The sequence below is a fragment of the Gymnogyps californianus genome, chromosome 2 (genome assembly GCF_018139145.2).
Source record: "Gymnogyps californianus isolate 813 chromosome 2, ASM1813914v2, whole genome shotgun sequence".
In the NCBI taxonomy this organism is placed as follows: domain Eukaryota; kingdom Metazoa; phylum Chordata; class Aves; order Accipitriformes; family Cathartidae; genus Gymnogyps; species Gymnogyps californianus.
Genome location: NC_059472.1, coordinates 156,721,119 through 156,743,079, shown reverse-complemented (window position 1 = coordinate 156,743,079; position 21,961 = coordinate 156,721,119). Strand labels below are relative to the sequence as shown.

At 38.6% G+C, this 21,961-nt stretch overlaps 1 protein-coding gene across 5 annotated transcripts in view; it reads left to right on the top strand.

Annotated features, from left to right (window-relative positions):
* The window catches only part of ZMYND11 (zinc finger MYND-type containing 11), a 110,898-nt gene that overhangs the window by 24,144 nt on the left and 64,793 nt on the right, over nucleotides 1-21,961 (top strand). The gene's annotated exons all lie outside the window — the stretch shown is intronic.

Genomic DNA, 21,961 nt, shown 5'->3' with positions numbered 1-21,961 from the left:
CCAGCTTCTGTCCTGGTGTAATTCAAAACCACCGTATGCTATTTCCACTCCTTTCTTACAGTGCCATTGTGAGAATTGTCACCTTTTGCATTTAAAATGTTATGAATGAAGGCTATTTACATTTTTGCCTTTAACAACATATTTGAAGTATTGAAGAGTTGATAAGCTCTTGAACTAATCCAAAGCTTTGTGTTAGTAATTAAAAAAATGAGTGGTGCCAGTTTTCATCAGAGCTGAAGGTCACTGGAGGCATAATGTACTAAGAAAATGTAGTACATAATTTCCCTTCTCCAGATTCTTTTGTGAAAATTGAAATATGTATGTTTTTTACGAATATCTGTTTTTACAAGTGTCGTGGTTTAATCCCAGCCAGCAACTAAGCCCCACGCAGCCACTCCCCCCGCCCGCCCCCAGTGGGATGGGGAGGAGGATTGGGGAAAAAAAGTAAAACACATGGGTTGAGATAAGAGCAGTTTAAAGTAAAATAATATATAATACTAACTAATAATAATAAAAATCTAATAATGATTGTAATGAAAAGGAATTTAACAAAAAAAAGAGAGAAATAAAACCCAAGAGAATATGAGTAATGCACAATGCAGTTGCTCACCACCCACTGACCGATGCCTGAGCAGCGATCCGTCCCTCCTGGCCAACTCCCCCCAGTTTATATACTGGGCATGACGTTCCATGGTATGGAATACCTCTTTGGCTAGTTCAGGTCAGCTGCCCCGGCTCTGCTCCCTCCCAGCTTCTTGCACACCTGCTTGCTGGCAGAGCATGGGAAACTGAAAAGTCCTTAACTTAGGATAAGTGCTACTTAGCAACAACTAAAACATCAGTGTGTTATCAACATTATTCTCACACTAAATCCAAAACACACTGTACTGGCTACTAAGAAGAAAATTAACTTTATCCTAGCCAAAACCAGGACAATAAGAGTTTTGCTTTCTTTGGTCACTAAAAATAAAATTAAAAACCACTGTAATTTTAATTCTTCCTTACTTAGGGATGAGGAAGAATGAAATTCCAGTTGCAAACCAATGGATAATATCACAGCAATTAATATATTTTCACTGGAGGTTTTTATAATGTATGGGAGAGTTAGTTTCTCTTGCCTAGTATGATCTTAAGCTTTTGCATTTAGTGGATAAGCGAGGCACACAGACACCAGGTTTCTAACCTTAGGGAGTGTGCAGCTATCTAGGATGTGAGGGTTTGAACCATATTAGAATAAATGCTTAATTATTCATGCAAGTGGTGGCACTCCAGCAGGGCAGCTGAGCACTCCTTAGCCTGGGCTGTCCGTCAGCTGGTGCAGTGTTGGTGGGGAACATCTCCTTGCCATCAAGGGTGCTGCTGAGGGTTCTCCGAATCCCAGGTAAACCATGTTGTAGTCAAGTGCCCTGGTGAATCACACCTTTATAACCCAAATATTGAAAGGTCCTATTTTAACTCGGGTAAATGATTGCAAGTACTAAGCCAGAGACTTTACAAATATTTGTTTTGAGTTGTACATCTGTTGGTTATCCTACAGCGGACCATAAATGCTTGTACAGAACCTAGGTGCATGTTCACAATTGTTAATCACTTTGTGTTGGGTATTTGGCAATAGGGTAATTCAGTTATTAAAATTAAAATTACTTGGGCTTTTTTTTTTTTTTTTAAATCTCAGCACGTTTAGGAGCATTGGTACATACCTACATACCGCTGAAATGTGGCCCCAACTCCCACTGTACAAGGATCCACCTCAAGGAGGTGGATCCTCCTCCACCACAAAACTCCACCTACCTTTCTGACACTAGCGTTTTAATGAGTCTTTAAAATACGCTCTGTCCTCACTGAAGACCAACCTTGATTTTAAAACCTTACCTTGTTAACAGACTTCTGCCATTCTGTTATATTTTTTAACGTAGCGCCAATAACGTTTGTCCAAATCCACCACCTGTACAGAAAATCTATCCTGGTGGTGAGTTTAGCTCGGCATTGCTTATGCAGAATATTTGTGTGCAAACACGGCAGATACTGTTTTTCAATGTTTTGTTAGTGTGCAGTACTTCAAAGAGTTCCCTTGTATCATTTCATGTATCACTTTGTCATAAAAAACCTCTTTGAATATACATTGTGGGAGCCTCAGAAAAGTGTTAATTGTATTCTGCTGCAGTGGTAGCCGGAAGGTCAGGATCTAAAATTAATATATTTCTGAATAATTCCAATTTTGTATCAAGGTTGTTTTTTCATGGTTACTACTCAAAGTATCATGCTAATTTATGGCTAATATATTACATATTTTTCCTGTAAAAACAAGGAGGGCTGTACCCTTCTCCTCACAGATACAGGCATGTTATCTAAACATTTCTACATTAGAAATAATTAAACACGTTGGTAGATTCTTGGACTCATCTCAAATGTGTGCAGAAACTCTATAAAATTAAGAAAAACTTTCTCTTGAAAAGAATCCACTAGAGATTTTTAGGTGAGATTCATTAACTTTTATTGATATTATCAATATATGCATCTGAAAACGTTTTGAAATAATATTTAGGTAATTTATTTCTTTAAGGAAGACGTTGCGTATTAGCTGAGTTCCAGTACATTTTTATTCCTCTTTGGAGAACAGTTGAGTATAATTATCTTTGGATTAATCAGTTTTTGAAGTCTTTTCCAATGATATGTATAGAGAGGATTAAGAGAGAGATTACCAAAGCATTAAGATTTTTTCTGGTTGTTTTTAAGAAGGAATCCTTGCCTTGAGTCAATTACAAAATGATTTCCTTCTAAGAAACTGTCAAACAAACTAAAAAAAATAAAGTCACCTATAGCAGGGTTTCTCTGTCCTAGGGCTTGAGAGAGAGATAAGCAAGCAGTGAGGTCATGTTTTGGTCATGCACCTTCTTTTTTAACTCTTTCTTTCCTTGTTATGTGGTAAGGCAGAGTTGTCTTTTTCTTTTCCCATTACAAATGTTGAAGTTCCTTTTCTCTGGCTTTTCTTCTGTTAGATGTGATAATAAAGGAGAGGAATAACATCCCTTCTCACATCCTCTGCTACCATTTTTCACTGGGGAATAGTTTTGTTTTTCTTGTGCTCATTTTTCATGGGTATTAACTTGCTCCATAGTGTTCTCTAGTTTGACCTTGATTTTATGTTTTGCTTTGGATGTCGTCAGAGTGATGATACAATTTAAATGCAGTTCTATAAGGTTATTTTAAATGAATGTTTGAGTAACTCTATGTGCCTCTGTAATGAATGAAATTAACTTGATCTGGAGCTTGGAAAGACTGTCCTATGTATGATTTCATAATTTAAAAAAATAATTAAATTAATATAATGTTCTATTGAACAGATCTCAGATCACAGTTCATTTGCTTTTGGCTTTAGGGAACCTAAGTGCAGCCGCACCCTGAATTCCTGTTGCTGAAGGGTTTCTTCCAAGCATCCTGTTATATCAAAAAACGTTATGTGACATAGTTCCAGCTCTGGGAGTCACAAGCTAACCTTCTCCTATAGGAATCTTCTTTCGAGTCGTGATTACTTCTTTTTCTTGCCTGGCTACAGTAGTCCTGGTTTAATGCTGGACTGTATCGCATCAGACAAGCCTATGTGGGTATTGTTAAGTAGCTCTGTAATAATATCTCCATTACTTTCGTGCCTTCAGGGTTTCTTGTCTGGGTTGTTTGGGTTTTTTTCTCCTTTCAAATTTATTGGAGAGGCTGAAGAATAAAGGGTTGAGAATGGCTTAGAACATGCTCTAGGTTGAGAAGAGTGCAGGGTACAGGTATGATCTGTTCACCACTGCTCTCCTTGTTCTTCTGGTACATCTGTATTGGTATGTGTCCCAGCGTGGAGGGTGTTCAGTGGGACTGTTCTCAGTTTGTCTTTATTTTATTTGCTTAATGGAAAGAAGTTCTGCTTATCTAAGCCATTTTTGCTAGCATGCTTGCATCCACGGTTGCGTATGAGAAGGAGCAAGCTTGCCATTTTCATTATACTTCTGAAGTGGGAAAAGTTTCTATTACAGATCACTTTTTATTATAGCTGTCCAGGAGTCATATTCTTCTTATATCAGGGAAGTACTACCCACTAAATGACACAGTGTACTCAAGCAAAAACTATGTATATGTGAGTCCTAAAACCCATAAAGGCAGAAACAAAGGACAATCTGTCATTTGAGACAGAAGCCAAGACTGATTTTTTCCAGAGGTGTGTTGGACTTTGTTTTGAGACGTAGCTGATTGTAAGAGCGAGCCTTAGCCCTCGTCTATAACTCATCGCTTGTGACAAGTGGAAGAGAAAAGGAATGACTTTAGGTGAGGTTTGCCCATGGGTCTAGCCAAAACCTAGATAGAGCCAGCCAAGATGGTTAGCAAAAGGCAATGTTTGAGCTGGGCCATAAACCTTGAAAAGGCAGTCATAAATCATAATTAAGGTTTTTCGTTTCCTCAGTGGTGTAACTCTTCAGAGATAGAGACTGAAACTGTTTACCAAAGCCCATTTTTTTGTCTTCAGAAAAGTGTTTAGGAAACCTGAACCGGGGTTCATTAAGCATATCTGTGGGAGACAAAAGAGGGAATTGTTGGTCTCCAAGCAGCAAGCGGGCATTGACAGGCTGACTGGTGTGGTCAGAAAGGATATTTAATTTCAAAGGATAAACTACAGGATTCATTTTTTCTTTTTTATCTGAAGTCAAGCTTATCTGGTTTATGCCTTATCTAATTTAACTTATGAGAATTGTAAATTCAGCTATGTTAAGCAAACAATTTATTTTGTTTTAATTCCCTTTTCTCTTTGTTTTAATAAATCTTGGTTTTGTTAGGATTACTGTTGTGTGGGTAATTTCATACAGATGTCTTCAAAGAGTAAAGAAAAATCCATAACTCTTAAAGAGAATAGCTGAAGGGGAAAAAACCAACTCTGGAACTCCTTTTCATTCCTCTCTGGTCCTGTTGGAGGGGTTTAGATTCAAGTGTTGCATGAGGAAGTCATCTTGCTGCAGTTGGCAACCATGAGAGCCCTAAAACTGACGAAGAGATAAAGAGTTAATGGTTTCAGCCTATAAAATTTAAATTTTAAATTTTTCAAAGTCCTATAAAGTGTAGGACTATTAAATAGTATAAAGAGGAGTAACAGGTCCTGTCTGTGAGATGACAGGGAGTGGGGGTGGGGATGTATTCTCTTTGTTTTGGAAATGAAGTAGTAAAAAAAATTAGCTTGCAGATATATAGTAATATGAAATAAGAGGAGAAATGATCAGGTTGTGTTGTTTTCTCCTTCTTTTCCAGCTTCATAAAACAAGATCAACAAATCAGATATTTAAGAGTAGCTTGTAATTTTATAAGGTATAAACAGCGTTTTCAGACAGCGTGCATTTAGCCTTTAGAATTCACCGTGGAGGTCATGTAGTTAAATGTAGTGTTCAATTTTCAAAAAGGGCTTGATGATATAAAGGCTAATAACAGTGGCAGCAAAGCATGCTTAGAGAAGGGTAATCAAATCTCATGATTTAAGACATAAGCGCATTACCTGTGAGCATCTGGAAAGACCTCGTTCCTCTCTGTCACCTGCAAAGCCTTCTGCAATTAGTAAGGTTCATTGTGGGTATTTGTAGTGTCTAATTTTTTTGAAGCATTGCTACTAGCAATCATTAGGGATAGGATACAGTCTTCTGTATGTCATCGTATTGTATCAAACACTTGCACAGAATGTTGTCCTGCTTTTCTGTGCTGCTGTGTTGAATGACACCAGAATGGTCTGAAACAAAAGAACCTGGTGATGTGGCGGTGCTGCTAGCTGCAAAAGCACAAAATTGCCTGATTCACTGTCAAATAGAAGTGAACTTGAACGGTTTTTACATGTTACTTTGGGATTTAATTCAACTCTTTTGTAAATCAGTTGTTATAGTTTAGGCAAAAACCCCCTGCATTTGTAAGCAGTAGTAAGATAAGAACTGAATGCATGGAAGTAGGCAATTTCTTTTGAAATAAAAATGGAAGTGTATTTTCTATCTGATTTTCGCTTTAATTTTTTATTTCTGAAGTTTGCTCTAAATAGCAACTGCTGAAGTTAAAATATTTTATTTAAAATGCAATATGAGGAGTATATACAGAATTGAATCATATGAGTTCCTCCTTTGTAAGTAAATTCCTTCCTATAGCAAGGAATTTAGATACCGTTTCTTTTTATTTAGCAAATTAGGAAAGAGTAACGTGTTTCAACAGGTAGAAGAGCATGCTGTTAACCCTTAATAAATCACAGAAAGAGCTAAAGACGGCTTCCGAGGCTGAAGGCTTGAATTATAGTGTCAGATGAATCCTAAGTGTTTTGAACTGCTTTTCCAGCACCCTCTCTAAAGAGTCGTTGAAGGGACTGGGGCATCACCCGTGAGCAGGGTGACTCCTCGGTGGGCTGCTCGCTGGCCCATGGGATGTAGTTCCACATGCAGCTTCTCTGGGAAGGGAGGTTGTACCTGTGGTTTCAACATTTTTCTTATTTATTTTACATTCCATTTTATAACTTTCTGTGAAGTCCATAAAAGTCAGGGTCAAATTGAAGGAACTCTTGTGAATAAAGGGAGGCATTTATTTTAAGTTGTTGAAGACAGAGACATCAGTATTGAAAATTTCCACTACTTGTATATTTGCAGCTTCTTCTTATTGCATTTCTTAAACTGTTTGGAGGTAGTCACAGGCAGGGCATGTAGAAATCAGACTCTGACTAACCAAATAAATTTGATTAGCTGTGTGCTGATAAAGTCAGGAAGGTGAGATGATGGTTCCAGTAGTGATATGGTATAGAGGACGTAGGCCACAAAGTTATAAAAAGGGATGAAAAATTTGTACGTTACCTTAAATGAAGGTACTACTGATCTGCGATAAACAGCCTTGTGACCTAGGAGTCAAAGTTAGTGAAAGTTAGCCTCCTGAAAGAAGTAAGGATATTAATTTTCTTTCCTAGCTCAGCTTCTACTTGATCAAGGTATTGTCGTAAAACACTGAAGAAAATTCTACAGTTACGCTTTTGCAGTTTCATTTTGTCTGGCTAGATAGCCGCATTTATAAAAATTACACTTCTTGTAAGAAAAATGAAAAAATGTCTTACACTGCAATTTTTTCTTAATTAAAAACTCAATCTGTCAAGAAAAAATTAATTCAAAATATACATTATTCACATTGAAAATTAGAGTATATATCAGACATTGCCATTAATCAGCCATTTTACTAGAACTGCTATGATATTACTAGGGTTATAATTGAAATTTATCAGTTTATTTTTTATTTTTGAGGAAAAAATGCAGTTATTTAAGCCTTTCTCAATGAAAAACACAACTGCATTTTTTTACTTTAAACAGACAGGGTAAATAAGATATCTTCAGTTATTCAAAGATGTCCATATGGAAACTGAAAACATATCAATGAAATTTTTCATCCAAAAAAGGCAAAGTAGCAGAAAAATCAATAATATGGTGGCTAGAGCCCTTAGCTGAGATGTAAGAAATTCAGTTTCAAGCAGGACTTTAAACTAGGTAAGTGTAGGCGCTGGTTAAAAAAGATGGCCTGAGTGGAGTGTGTGTGATTTAAGTCCAGCCACATGAACTAGTCATGCTAATCTCACTTTATCTTCCGTGGAGAGAAATGGTTAATTTTAGGGCTTAATTCATCTGACCTATTTGCGATGTCTGCTTCACAACAAGATGAATTGTTGCACTGAGTAGATCATGGCAAGTGTGAAGGGAGCGCAGAGTGATTAGCTCAGAAATAGATGTCTGCATTTAATCCGTTTTTTCCAATCTCTCTCTCATGTTGGAGGTTACATTAACAAAATAACAGACTTGCTGTAGGACACTGGCTATATAGCTGGAGCTTCTACAGTGTTCACCTATGGTGCTGGGCACTCTAGATGAGGTGAAGGGATCTAAGATACATTCCCACATACATGTCAGTTAGAACTGGTGTATTTCCACAAACCATCTTGGTACCAATAAAACAACATTTTTTGAAGGAGAGCGCTTTATTAAAAGACTTTTCAGCTCAATGTCCTTTTCTACTCTAGTGTGACTATCTACTTCACTGAAAGGATCATAAAACAGTTGGACTAGAAGGAGTACACAAGCATTCAGCAGCCTTGCCAAAAGTAGAATAAACATTTCTTGATTTGGGGAGATGAAGTTTCAAATGTCCTCCTCTGAGTGACCATGCTATGGAAAGAATATCAGTTTGTTTGTCAGTGTTATTTCCTGTTCTAGAGTTGCTTAACATGCTCTTGTTTTTGCAACACAGCACGCAGGAAAAAGAATTCTTGGTCTAGTGGCTCTACTCTTTCTTTACATCAGAAATCTGTTCTTTTCGGAAAACTAAAACCCCAACAAACACGCAGTTACAGGTTGAAAATGCCTAGCTGAACCTTTCAGCAGGTTGAGGCGAAAAATGGTTTTCGTCTTTAAAGGTTTGCATGTTTCCTCGTTTCCTGGCTCTAGCTAGCAGGAGACACTGCTGTGCAAAAAGGGTTTTTAATGAAGCTTATGCTTTTTCCTTTGAAAACCAGATTTTCAGCCTTCTCAGCACATTTTGGGGGTAAATAGCTGCTTTCTTCTCTCAACAGGTTAGGTAACTTTTGTTGGCCACATTTTTTTCCCAAGTAATTATACTTTAGGGGCCCTGTGTTACAACTTCTGCCTTGAATTGTTTTTATAGAGCAACTGGCAGTGCTGCTGAATGGGGTTTCTTGGTGCTTTCCATTCTCTGTTCTCTCCTCAAATGCCTACACTTTTGTTAAATTCTGCCTGTTTGGCTGTTGCCTACCATAGATGAACGTTATATGTTGTCATGTGTTGGACTTTTTGCCTAATATGGAATTTATTTTTCTGTGTGGAAAGTGCTAGTAAGAAAATACTGTAGTTATTTAACCTGTATGAAATAGTTGAAAGACTATTTGTAATGCAGTTATTAAGTATATTCAAACCAGGAAGCACAAAGAAGGGGAAGACAAATGGAAGTACAAATGTAACTGCTTTTTTTTTTTCTCTTTTTTTTTTTGTCATCCTCTCGTGGTATTATGTAGATCCCCAGCCAGATGGCTACTGGCTATAAGCTGTGTGTGGATTCACAGGATTTTAACTCCTCTGTTGGTTTCCCATCTGTCATAAACTCAGAAGCTGCAATCGAGAGACTGACATGAATGTCAGTGTCTTCTTTAGCACACCGAAACAGTTATGCTCGAAGGCTGCAGAAAGAGCATGAACCCTAATGAAGACAGGACAGTGTCTGGTTTAACAACCCTGCTGCTAGACTGGGGAGTAAAATTTCTTGCGGTCAGTTTAAACTAGTGCTTTGAACCACGGGTGACCACTGTGGTGGCAGCAGCCTCAGACAAACAGTGCCTGAAAAGTCTCCCCAAAAGGAGTTTTTTTCTGTTGTTGGAGCTCAGCAAAGATTGTAAACCCACAATTGGTTTTGGCAGGAAATCTCATGTCTAAAAATAAAATAGCAGACTATCTTCAACAGAAAGAAGGTGGTAAAAGTCAGAATCTCTCAGCACTGGAAGAAGAGATGTGAAACGGCTAAAAACAATACTATGGTCTTTCTTCGCTTTAAAATGACCAATTCAGGATTCCCTACGCTTTTTCTTCAGCATATGTCATCACTTGGACAGACACATTCTGTTTCTGTTAATGGAGGTGAAAACAGTGAAAAACATCTCAGATTTCATGGTATTGGGTAGAATAAGGCGTTGGTCACTTCGACTGTGGGCACCCACTGGGGCTTCGGCATCACTGAAGGAAAGAAACCTCGCTGCTCAAAGTAAAAGCAGCTCTCATAGTCTCACTTTATGTCATGTCATACTCAAGAAAGCAAAATGAAAAATTAAATTAAATCAAAAATTATGAAACAGGCATGAACAAGTGAAATAGAAATAGGGGCTGAACACACTTTAAACCATTTTAGAATGAATTTTAGCATGTAAGTGTATCAAAAAGAAACATGTACGTAAGCCTGTAAGAAAATCACTACTATTATGAAGTCTTCCAAAATTTAGACTTGGTTTTCTTAATTAATAGATTTGACTTATGTGAGAATAAAAGTTACACCCCTATGAGAAAATAACCACTTTCCTAAGGAGTAGCTGTCTGAAATCAAGCAATCTGGTAATCCAGCTTCAAAAACTCCGTCATGAACAAATTAACCTCTCTGTTTCCACTTTGGGTTCGGTTCTGTAGGACAGGGAGCAGCTTAAGAGGATGATGAAGTGTTAGACTCTGCTTCAGGTGGTTTCTAGTGCTTGGTGAGGTAGCCCAGAGTTAAATGCCTCATTCAGCATCAGGCATCACAACTGGAGTTGTTCCAGGCAGGTGCTTCAGCAGCACAGTGGACTCCAGGTCTTTTGCCTAGGTTGAAATAACACCACATGACAAAATAAGATATTGATTGGAAAGACTGTCAGAATTCTAGCATTTTATTTCCTCTATTTCCTGCAGAATATTGTATTGTAAATCCAAGCTTCAAGTCAACAGGCTTGCCCTTTGTTACAACACCATAATCTTATGATACTCTTGCAGTTCATTTTCTTTGCGTTAGGCAGAAAAGATTTTTGCAGAAATAACAGCAGGAAGCTGTATTTCATGAATGACATTTTCTGAAATTTATGTTAGGTTGATTGTAGGATTAGTTAATTTTCCTGGGCTTTAACTTCTGTTGGTAGCCACAGGGATGGCATGCTATTCTGTTGTCCTGCACTTTCATGAATTTCCCTCACCTTGTAGGGCTAAGTCTCTGTGTCAGAGCTCTGGCTCATTCATCTTCATTCAGGTTAAAGGAATAAAATAAAAACCCAGCCAAATGTTGGCAGTAGAATAACTGAAATAATCTGAAAAATGAAGTCCTACTTCTGCTGACAAAATTATTAATCCTATGTTTCCGTGTCTGAAGGAAATGGCTGAGAAGAGAACAGTATGGTCCTGTTGCCTTTAATAAACCTCAGCCCTAGATAATGATACAGCAGGAAGAGCTCTTGAGTGTTCAGGAAGTAATTTCCTCCCTAAAGGGCCTTTGTAATCTGCTCTATGTCATCGCCATCGTCATCACTGCTTGAAGAAATAGGTTTCAGATGCACCTGCCAGAGGAGAGGCAGAACATCGTTTTGCAAGTGAGAAGTATTGTAATCTCACAGAGCTGCAGAGGGCTCTTTTGTCTCGCTGACCTGTAGCTCTAGCATATGCCATGGACGTGCATATGAATATAATAGCGAACCATTGGTCAAAGTAATAAGTTTCCCATAGAAGTAATATGGAGCAGATATAAAATGCAAGAATCATGCTGATGTGAAATGGATTTTCAGTATCAAAAAAGTGCATAATTCAGTTCACCCGCAACTGGTCCTGGAAAAGCCTTGAAAAGAATTCTCTACATTAAAAAATAAAGACATGTTGTAAGTTGGCTTCAGGTAAGAGAAGATGATAAGTAAGAGTTGGAGGTATCTGAAAGTCATAGGTAATAGAAAATGTATGAAAAGAGATCACACTAGAGCTCCCGTCAAGATCTTTGAAAGAAACAGCTCAACAAATTTGGGACTGCAATCCAAGATAGCATGTATGGTATTGGAAAAAAATTCTATGCCACAAAACCCCATTTGCCAAGCTCCTCCACACCATCAGCCACACCAAGAGCTGGTTAGAAAATTAAGTGGTATATTCCTTCCTCACTCCTGTCTCTTCTAAACAACTTATAGGAAGGAAATGCTAACCTGCAATGGTAGGGCAAAGTTTTCTTCATGTCAGCTGTGACCAGGTTTGCTGGGAAGCTGGTGTTATCTGAAGTAATGGCAACATATTTTCATCACCTGACCAGTTTCTTTGGAAGATCTTTATTTCTTTGAATACTTTTTTGGTTTTTAAATTTTCTCTTTATAAAGTTTGTTGTTTTGAAACTTACTTTTTATCATTTTTCCACTTTTCATTTATCACCTTTTGCAGCAAAGATAAAAAGAAGAGAGTCATGATTATACTCAGCTGTTTTCCACTTAAGGATTTGTTTAGTTATGAATGCACTTGTTTATCACTGTATATTCGTTTTCATGAAAACTGCTGTTCTCACATGTCTGTAAATTGTCCTCTAGGCAAGCTTCATTCTTGTCCAGACATGAACGTTTGGGGGGAGAGCTGAGAGCAATCTGAAGTAAGAAAGTGCAAACAAAATCAATTACCTGCTTTTGAGGTATAAAAAAAATTTGAAATGTCAATGGAAAAAAAAATCAAAATGGACCTTTGAAATGGATAGAGATTAAGGCTTCACTAAGGAGTGATGATAGACTTGGTTTGGGGCAGGATGAGAGGAAAGCTTTATTGGAATGCGTATAATTAGTGAGTTTGGGTACTGCCTATGAAGGAGAGAGCATACGCTCCAAATATACTTCAGGGTGTACTTTTAAGCCAGGTGTCTGTGCCCAACCTAGGAAATACACTCTCTAAAAAACAGAGAGAAGAAAACCAAGCGAGGTGAGGACTTGGGGAAGGCTTCCAGTTCTACAATATGTTATTCTTTCTGTTGCTCTTGTTTTGATGAACTGTCCCACAGCTGGGGGAGCGTTGCATGAAACTTTCAGGTCCATTATTTCTGACATTCGCCTTGAATTTCAGAAGCAGGATCTAAAGCTCAGATTTTACAATTTGATCCTCTCCCTGCCTTAAAGTTTCTTTTGATTAATGCTGTAAAAGCCTGTAAGCCTTGGCAGTGTTTATCTTTGGCTCATCTTACCTGCATTACAGATCAATGTATTTTAACTCTGTAAGTTCTGAGCATATTTCTGAAGGTTTCCAGGCATTTTGGGCTTGAAGGAGCTTCAGTTTGGAAACCTTAGTTGGTTCAGAATTGCACTTGTTTTCTTTATATAGTATCAGCTTTCCCTGAAATGACTGTTGACCAGAGAAAGTCTCCTCTGGGCTAATGTTGCTCGTGGCCTGACTTCTGGAGAAAAGTGATCATGCCTGCATAACACACTGACTTTCAAATAATTCAATATCTGAGCAGTTTTAGTAGTTGTGTAGTTGTGCTTTTATTTATAGAGAGGGAGAGGCCAAAGAGAATAGCTTTGAAAGAAACAAGTTCAGGCAGTCTTCGTTTTTGTTACGGAGCAACAAAAATTGATTCAGCTGCCTTTTGTCAATAAAAATGCAGCCTGGTGGAGGAGTAGTTTTTACAAACATCTAAGGTTTAAGTCCTGTTGCTAGCAGCAGAATCACAATTTGTACTTTAAAGATACTGTCAGTTGTGTATAGTTCAGAGAAAGAGAAGAAAAAACAGCAATTTGGAATCTCACGTTGCACTGCAAGAAGTCAACATCAACTCCTTATTTTACCATATAGCTTACATAATCTGCAATGAATTTACCTTTTTTCATGATTTAGTGTTTTTCCATACATTCCTAATTCTTTGACCTGGAAAATGTATCTCTCTTTCTCATTGTTTAGTGTGAAACTGACTTTATGCGGAATTACATTTCCTGCTAATGTACCATGAAAACTCATTTATTTATTTATGTCATCATACCTTATTTATTATACCTTACTTACTGACAGAGAATTGTATTGCATCAGTTCAGTTGAGGCTTACAGAATAACCAAGCTCCTTAGCTTTCAGCACAGAAAGGAAGATGATGATCAAAAGCTTGCTTTCTGAGAAAGAGCTACTCTTCTCATTTACATTTCTTAGCATTTTCTAAGATGTCTTCCACCTCTCACTTTTATTAGAGAGAGTTGCAGAATCAAAGCGGCATCTATTTATCATCCAAACTGAAATTCCAGCGCTCACCATCAGCCTTCTTTGGCCATGATTTTTACCCTTTTATGACCAAGTGAGTGTTGAGGCCTGTCAGGATGCATAGCTGCATTAATCATCTCTGCTCGCTACAGCCAAGCGAGTGGACAGGAAGCATCTATTTACTAAGGGCTTGCCTACAGGGGGAAATAGCTCAGACTGCTCATTAGGCGTTAACTCCTTCCATGGATTCTCCTCGAGCATCTTTCCGTGGTTTAACTTTAGGCCAAAATACGGAATTTGGTAGTGGGTGTAGTTAAACCACAGAAAGCCTGTATTAGTGTACAGCATGGGTTCAGAACATGAACCTGTCTCCACGTGTCGCTTAATCTTCTGTAACTGACCCTCTTATGCTCTTAGTCTGTGGCAAACGGAAGGTAAAACGTGTTAGTTCAAGCCTCTTATATCAGGGCATGTGTGTGTAACTTGTTTGTGTGTCCGTGCGTCTCTGCGTTCATACAGGGGAGCCAGAGCGTCGCTGATAGCAATTTGGGTCCTAATATTATTTTTGATAACTCCCCAAGTAAACAAATCTGATGAGAACTCATTATTTTTCAGTCATGATAGGGGACAAGAAGTGTGTAGGATGATCTTCTACACCTCATATAAGCCATCTATTGTTTAGTGGTGTTGAAGTTAGTAGTGTTGGACCGTCTTTTGTATAGAAAATTTCTTTGAACAAAGATGAGTAGTCTTCTGGAGATGAACAACTTAAAGACTGTTTAATACTAGTGTATCATCATCCTGGAAATAAGGGGCTTTGTTACTATGGCAGCTAAAGCTTATCTTCATGAGAAACTTGCATGACTTTACAAGAAACGTATTTCTTAAAGCAATTTATACTAGTGCAAGCTCCATTGTGGAAACTCTTTATTTAGTGTAGCTTAATTTCATTAACTAAGCCTTAGCCAAACCACACCAAATTGTTTTTTAATTGAAATTGTGTTCATTCAGAAGTTTGCTAAATGTATTAACAGTGTTCGCATTTTTAGTGGTGGAATAGAATAGAATAGAATAGAATAGAATATTTCAGTTGGAAGTGACCTGTAATGATCTAGTTCAACTGCCTGACCACTTAGGGCTGACCAAAAGTTAAAGCATGTTATTAAGGGCATGGTCCAAATGCCTCTTAAACACTGACAGGCATGGGGCATCGACCACCTCTCTAGGAAGCCTGTTCCGGTGTTTGACCCCCCTCTCGGTAAAGAAATGCTTCCTAATGTCCAGTCTAAACCTCCCCGGTGCAGCTTTGAACCGTTATTTTCTCATGTAAACAAAAACTTGTGTGGTTTTTGATGTTCCTGTGTAACTGTTAATGTTGTTACTAGCTATAAAAAAATAAATATTCTCCATGTATTTAATACCTATTAAAAGTTGAAATATTAAGGAAAATACTGCTTATTTTAAAAGATTAATGTGGAACCTGTACACATGAAAAATTGTATTGAGACAAATCAGCAGAAAACATATGTGCGTCAGCTTACCTAGGCACATTACCTGGAGTAAAATGTGATGACCATTACCAAAAAAAAAAGTAGTCAACTGAAAGAAGTTGGTGTAGCTACATTGCTAGTAACAGATTTGGCTCTTTGCTTTCAGCCCTTTTGACTATATTACTTTCTTTGGCAGCTGTGTTCTTTTCTTCTCCAAACTTACTTTGCTAGATAAAGTTTTATTCAGTGATTTCTGCCAGACGGGAACAAAAGATAGTTTCCTTCCAATTTTTAGGATGGCATTTGCTATTGTCTGAAATTCCAGACTGGGGTTGGCTGGAGGGGCAGCAGAATACAGGATTCCATTTTAGCCCTCTACATATATTTGTATTAGGTAGCAAACAAAACCACTTTGACAGCCTTTGTTTGGGGTGTATGGCTATTATTCTGTCTTTCTCAGCAGTTGGTGGTGGTGCTTCATCTCAGGTTTTGTTATACTCCGTTTACACTGACTTACACTTTCCTAGAAATTCTCTTTTGGGATGGCCCCTCAACATTTGTGTCAAGTTCTGTCTAGCAGGATGAGTTAATTAAACAAGAAAGTCCAGGTCTGGTTTCAACAGAAAAAGAGAGAGAGTTCTACTATTTGTATACTGATGATTAAGAATGTCTGAGCTTAAAATTCAAGTATCATATGCCTTAGCCTCAGTGAAGGACACTTAATAATTTTGAATGAAATACAATACAAATGAAGTAAATGCAATATCAGGGATTAAAATAGAGCTTACACATATGTGTAGTAAAAGTATTCTTGGGGCCTTTAATTCTGTACTGTCCTTGGCTCTGATTTCTACAGTGGCTCACTGCCATCTTGGAATGGCACCAGGTAATAGCAAAAGCTTTCTTGTATTCTGTGTACTGAAGTTGGAAAAAAAAAATTAAATTGCAGAGAGAAAGAAGCAGACCACTACAGTTTTGTATTCATGTAGTCCTGTTTTATGCCTGTACTGCACTTTATGGAGCTATGCAAAACCTCACTCAAGAAGTTGCATGACGTCAAGGTTACAAACCTGTCAATCAGGAAATGCAAAAGGTGGGATTTCACATAACAGCACGATTATTTCACTTGCACATGTGAAATATTTAGGATAATTATGCTAATAAACATCTCTTTTGAATAGACTGTGTACACCTTAATCTAACAGTAGAATGAAAAGATTTTCGTTAGGAATGACACACGTTCACCATCCAAAAATCTTCTGTAGTTTAATAACTTCCAATATGACAGCATTACAGCATGAACTAATCTCTTAATACAAAAAGGTGCACTGAAGAGTTTGGTAACTTTTATTAATTTATAGTCTGATTTTCTGAGTTTAGTTTAATTAACAAAGAAATTTTGCCTATTTCAGCCACAAGCCTTTGTTACATCTTTCAGTTTCACTAACATCATTGAACACCTCCCTAAGTTTTTCATTGTGAGGATGTGGAAGAGCAGTCAGCAGCTGAAAGTTTACTCCAAAACCCTGGAAAGTCAGCAGAAAGGCATTTGTTGATTTTAGTGGATTGGGATTAATTCCAGAATAAATATCTAATGATACCAAAACACTTGCTTATTCTTAAACATTTGAAAATGTATGCAAAATCTTTATTTCTGATGGCCTGCACTCTTGCAAAAGAGGGTCTCCTGCTACCAGGTGCCCAGCTAATCCTAGGTTACGCTCGTAATATTGCACGCTCAGGAAGACAAGTGAATGGCAAGCAAAATGTGGGATTACTCTTGCCAAAAGCTTTGTCCTCCCCCTAGCAGCTACTCCCCACACTTTTGGATCGCTAGATCTGGAAGGCAAACCTGAAGTTAAACTTTCTCTTGTTTTTCCCCCCACTCATGACCTTCACTGCTGCTTAGTCAAAACATTTTCATGTGCACCTTCCATATGTGTAAATAGGGTAGTTACCACTTTTGCTCTCAGTTATTCTAGGAGGGGAAGACTGAAGAGTTTACCCTTCCACTAAACTGGTGAAGAAATATACATTTTAACAGCAGTTTAAATTGTAAACCATAAACTTGCAGAACTTCAGAGTACAAGAAAGACCTGTATAAGGTCCAGGGACCCAAACTCTACATCAACTCGCAAATTTGTAATCTGGATTTTAATAGAAAACTCCTATTTAATACAAGAACAAAGCACTAAACTTTTGGAACTACTTGTACTGCTGATATATACAGTTTTATGCTTAATAGAAAAAGTTACACTTTAAGAAGTACTAGAGCCCATATTATAATGTGCACATAAATATGAAGCTAAGTCTGCATCCAAGTTTCCTAACCACCCAAACTCAGCCAGTCTCACAGCATGAAAGCCACAAAAACTAGGAGTGAGCCTAGCTTCTTCCTCCTGTTGAGCCTGAAATCTTTTCACTGTGTAGTGTGGAAGAAATAACAGCAAGCCCCAGGGATGTGGGGCTGAAAGGCAGAAACTAGCAGCTGAGCAGTGGGAAGGATCAACTGTCTTTCCATTGCAATTAACTGCATACCAGATCTCAGCCAAATGGCGGCTAATAGCAGGGATGAAGTTTAACCTGTTTGACTTTGCAGTGAAAGGGACGAGCGCCACAGGTAGCCTCACTTACAGTGAAGTACGAACAGAAGATTTAACAAGCTACTACTTGTCAGCTCTTAATTAGCAGCTCCCATCAGAGCAGCAGCACCCAACTGCAACACCGTCTGCTTCAGTGCAAAGTCCAATTCATTAGTTAAATTTTCAGAAGCGTCATATTTTGCTTGGACGATGGTATTTAATAGCTAAAGCATGGCAGGATTTGACTACCTTTCAGTTGTTTCTGTCTGTAGGGAGAGTTTCTAGCTAAACTTAGTACCTGATAGTATCTGCTAAATTGGATGCAAGCAGCAGGTCAGGAGGTTCCTTGGGCTAAATCCCTAGACATGCTGCAAGGTGATTTTTGTTTATTTTGACTTGCAGTGCAGGTTTCCATATCCACTACTATTGCAACAGACAGCTGTACAGCATTTGATTTGGCCAAGTGTGTGTCTAAGACTAGTAGCCTTGCTGTTTTGACAGTAAGTCTGGTTTGCCACTACTGTAACATTGCCACCGCATGGCAATGCACGCTTTGCTATGGGCTTTGAGAAGATAAGCCATGCTGTGTGTATTCACAAGATAAAGCACAGTTTGTTGAGACTGCCTGTAAGAAATGTGGGTAACATTTAGCTCTTGAGGAAAGCTGTGTATGACAAAGCAGTCTACTTTTCGAAATGTTGTACATAGGACATTCAAGAGGGATTTAAAATATAAAATATAGTAAAATTTTACTCAGATTGCACTGAGGAACAGTTAGAGAGTTGAAAACTGAGAAGATAAATTATTTGCTTTGGGCCCTGTGTGAGTGAGCATGTGATGGAAGTGTGTGAGCTGGCACGTCAGCCACACAGAAGTTCCTTTGTTAGGAGAATCCTCCTTATATTCTGCAGGTCCCATGGATGTCTACAAAACCTAAGACACATCCTGCTGATATAAATTCTTAGATTTTTAGCCATCTTTTGTTTGCCAGCCTTTCTCTAAGAAGCTGCATCCTACCATAAACTTGCTAGCAGAACATGACAGAAATGGCATGAAGCAAATAATTTTGTATGGACAGGGGATACCATAGCTAAACAAGCATGATGGCTGGCAAATCACAAGTGGGAAATTAATGTTTACTTCAGCTTTTAGTTTTTCTTTCCAGGATATTGAAATGAATGCTATAATGAAAGAGAGGGATGAGAAACATCTTCAAGCATTTATATGTAAATGTACATTTCAGTATTGTGGTTTTAAAGAGTCTCTGGAGTTCTAACTTCTTTAAAGCACTGCATGGATGAATCAGCCTCTTTCGGTATTTAACCTCTAAGCCATAGATTCTTACACATACTCACACGCACTGGATGTTTATGCTTGTTCTCTTGCATGTGTTTGTGTGTGTGCCCACACATAAGCAAATAATCAGGAGTGATAAATATAGATTTAAGAATCTAATATGTCTCCCATTAAACTTTAAACTATTATTTGCATGAGTAAGTTGTGCATGTTGAAGCACTGGGAGCATTTGCTGTTGCTTGAAGTAGCATTCCAAAGCATTTTAGGAACTACTAACAGTCTGATACAAGTTATCTTTAAGATTTTGTAGTAATACAGAAAACTGCTTATATTTTTGCAAGAATACAGGGAGTAGGCTGTGGTTAGTTTTACCATGGAGGAAGAGTGACTGCAATGAACAGCAAGAAATATGCCACAATCTTTTAATCTTTTTCTTTTATGCAAAGAGGCTCTATATTTCTTCTGCACCATGCAATTAAAAGATGAAAATAATGCTAAAGTGGTCTGGGCTTTTTTGGGGAAAAAAAAAAAATTATTTTTGTATTTTTGGAAGTGTGGTGTATAAGAACTGCTATTTCAATAGTGGAGTGTAAACTTGAGTTTAACAAAAGTGCCCTTAAATAGTAAGCCAAAGCTATAAAAATGACATGTATATTCTTTGAAGACAGAAGACCTGCTAAAATTATTGTATCTTACAAAAAAAAAAAAAAGGTAACAGAACAGAACACATGTGATTGCTGTGTCTCACGTGTCAGACTTCTTACTGCTTTTATTTCCAGACAAACGGGGGAAGAGCCATGGCTGTGCCTGTGTGAGCAGTGGTGGGGAGCAGGAGACCAGCCAGGAAGGAGCAGTTCAGGCAGGCGTCCGCACCAGCTGCGTTTTGGGGGGATTGCTTCAGACCAGATCCAGTCTGGTCCCATGGAGTGACCTCCCTGTAGGGGTTGGGGCCTGGGACGTGCATGCCTGTACTGTGGGTTGGAGTTAGCCATGGCACAGGGCATAGCGTTTGCATGCTCCAAGGCAACAAAGTGCAATAAGGATGGGGCAGGAGGGTGGTCGGGAAGTTTGTTCCAAAAGCGCACTCCAAAGTAAATGGGGAGCCTGTAGGGCCTTTGCAGGGAGAGGCCTTCCTCTGCCCGCTGGCAGCCATCTTAGGTGCAGCTCTGCAACCACAGGGCTTCAGGAACTCAGAATTACAGTGATCCTTCACTCTCCCTCTCCCTGTCTGGGGCATGGGCTTCTTCTCCTGCCCTGGAGACACAAGAGTGAATTCCTTAGCCCCAAAGGTCATCCTTTCCTTCAGCTGCACAGCGGGGACATGGGGCCACACTGAGGCAGCAGATGGGTTCCCTGGGGCCCTGCCCTGTGCTGGGGCCCTCGGACCCAGGCATCACAGGGGTGTGAGAGAAAACCGCCTCCTTCCCCCTCTGCCAGACATGCTGAATATGGCTCTCACACGGGCAGCCATATGCCAGGCTGCCAAAAATAACGGTTATTTTTAAAGTAGTTGGGATAACAGGACCCACTTCGTTTATTACAAAATAAACTGAGAACTGGTCTGTTGTTTCACACTGATATCAGGGTCGAGAAGGATGAGTGTTTCCTCCTTGATCCTCGCATGCGGACATGATACTGCGTAAGAGGCTCCGTGTCCGGCCTGTCGACTGCCATATCAGCTAACAGCTTTTAAAGCACATAGTTTTGTAGAGAGCTAGAATAAAAAGAATTATTTCACTTTTAGTCAGTTCTATGTTAGAAAAGGAGTTGTATGCTAAGATAATAGGACTGTAAAGATTGTCCTTTTTCGTGTTAGTGTCTAACCTTTTTTTGTATTTTACAGGTCTATTTTCCTTAAGAATTAAATTCTACAAATAGTCATATGTTTCTCTTACAAATTAGGAGGGTTTTTTTTACTTGTAATGGCCTCATGTTCTGTGAAATGAATGCAAAAAGGAGCTCACGGGCATGCAGTGTCTTTTCCCACTATTCCCAACAGAGGCTTTCTTTCTCTGAATCATTCTTAGGCGATGCTATCTACTGGCTGTCACTCTCAGCTGTATGTCTGTCATATTCCCTCTTATCCTTCCTGCAAAAATGTATTCGTGGCCTTTCTTTACTGGGAGATCCATCCAGTTGCCCTTGCTTTAAATCCCAGCGGGAAGAGATTTCTAAAGCAGAAATGTGGGGTCAATGTGTGACCACGCCATGTCTCCGTGAGCACCGCTCTGTTCTGCCCTTCCCTGCTATCTCCAGCAGCCAGAGAGAGGTGCCTCACACACCTGGATGTGCACATATCACTTCACATAATTTTTTTTTTTTTTTTCAAATGGGCTATGTAATGTTAAGTATAATGCTGTTAAATCATTTCTTCTCCTTAATAATAGAATGTTGCACTTAATTTCATTATACCTGTAGAGTGAGTGAGCGTTGCTGAGCTAATACCAGATCTGAAACTTGACAGCCCTCTTAGACAAGAACCTGTAGGTCTCATGGACTTGAAAATTACTTTACTGCAACTGATAGAATACTCAAATCTGTTTAATTTTTCTGAATTTGAGAGGAGGGACACTTTTAATACTTAAATTCCCATCTTTAACATTGCACAGATGGTGTAATGTTTTTGCATTTTTTATGTTATTTTGGGTTACTGAAGTTAATATTCTGCTAGCTACAAATATCCGCGTGCATACCACAGAGTTCATTTTGAGGACAAAGCTCTAAAATAAATTATAGACCTTGGTAGCAGTCATAAATCAGTCATTTTTTTCATTGAGAAAGTGGTGGCACTGGAAGAAAGTTATTTAGTGATCAAAATGCATCGTTAAGCTTTTAAAAAGGGATTCT